The sequence below is a fragment of the Pinus tabuliformis genome, chromosome 1_2 (genome assembly GCF_031772625.1).
Source record: "Pinus tabuliformis cultivar Carrire ecotype Pingquan chromosome 1_2, CPIR1, whole genome shotgun sequence".
In the NCBI taxonomy this organism is placed as follows: domain Eukaryota; kingdom Viridiplantae; phylum Streptophyta; class Pinopsida; order Pinales; family Pinaceae; genus Pinus; species Pinus tabuliformis.
This window is the reverse complement of record NC_142298.1, coordinates 547,006,017-547,007,875: the sequence shown is the minus strand read 5'-3', so window position 1 is coordinate 547,007,875 and position 1,859 is coordinate 547,006,017.

The window sequence follows — 1,859 nt, the reverse complement described above, 5'->3', positions numbered from 1 at the left end:
TCTTTTTCTCTAAAATTTCTTTCATCACATTGACTCAAGAAAATTATAATTTTTATAAAATGCAATATTTTATTATTTTAAGATAGGAAAAAATAAGAATTGATGTGTTGAAATATTAAATATTAAAAAAACAAAATATTGTGAGTTATTAAGGATTCACTTTTATATGAATTGGAGCTTCTTATGTTTCACCTCTCCTCTTCTTTCTCTTTTGATGAGCCTTAGTATTGCAACAAGAATGTTGCAACACCCAAGCCTACCGACTTTAATTATCAACCCAGGGTTTGTACAAACTTAAGAGGTATCGCCAATATATATGAAGGATAAAATGTGTCCTTCCTTTCCTATCATGATGTAATGGAGTGCATGCACTGAAGTTAAATCCTAAACTAATTGTAGAAAATGAAATGCTCAAATAGAACCTTAACCTATTGCAAGAAAGAAAGTACAAGGAAATAAACATATTCTAATTGCATAAAGATTGTGAACTAAATGTAAAAGAAACCTAGGTTAACCCTATTTATCATATGTGATGATTTAAACTAACTGACCATGGAATTTGATCTAGGGAGTGTTAACTGTTGCATGTATGTGCTAATTAAGAAACAAAAAGAACTGTTTTTCTTTATCTTTTCATTTTACGAATGTAAATCCTAATATTCACTTGTTCTTTGGAAAGGGATACAAGGATGGAGGAAGAGGTTTAAAATGATCTTGATGGCATGGAGATCAAGAGGCACCTAATCCTAGCTTCAGTGATTATTTTTCTCTATTCGGTCTCAAAAAAGGCTACTACATGATTTCCTACAGGAAAACTACAAGATGTCTACACGATCCCCTGTTTTACTACGAGAACACGCCAAAAGCTTAGGAAGTGGTCTAGAAGGTGAAATTAATCTTTGGAAAGGTGGAGAATGTAAGAATAAGGCATGGAGGTGGTGGACACTACCCATAACTCAAGCAAGGGCTTCAAGATGGTTGGATTTGGTCAATGGAAATGGAAATTTTCTTATAAAACAAGAATTCATATTGAGGTTTTAGTGGATTTTGGCGACATGGGTGGATGAAGCTTATATGAGGAGAAAAATATGAGGTATCCCTGATTTATATAAGCTCCTGCAACAACACACATTATTGTGTTCATCTATACAAAAATTCATCTATACATGGGAATGATTTATTAAATGGAAGAAAACAAAGTTATTTCCATCTAATGCCTAAGTTTATGAATGGAAGTGCTTTGAAACCAATACAGAACTTAAGAGAACAAAAATTAAAATTGCAATTTGTCCTAATAAACTTAATGAAAATTAACCCATGCTCAAAACAATAGCGGAAAATTACTAGTCTAAAATGTAGAAATTCGAGAACTAGTGAGCTAGTAAATCTATAAAATGCATAACCTAATCAAGTGAAAATCAAATGGGGTAGTTTTTGTTATTAAATAGATTTTCTTAAGATCTAATGCAAGTGGAACCAACTCGTTTGAAGATTGTTTGCATGCTCTAATAAATAACAGAAATTTATTGTTCTTTGCCACACAACAGTTCGAGAAATCTAGATTTGGGAATAAGAAAACTAATCCAAGTAGCTCAATGATTACTATGACCTTCCAAATATTTTACACATATAGATATGGAAAATTTTCAAAAATCCAAGATGCATATACAACAAGGAAATGGCAATTAAAAAAAAATATAAAAATATTTTTATAACTATAAAAAAGGGAGAATCCAAAATTAAGAATCAAGACCATTAAAAAATCACAACCTTAAAACAATAAAATTTAACCAAAAAATGGATTTATTTTGGATATTTCTATTAGCCAAACATATGCCATCACTGGTCATCTGATAAAT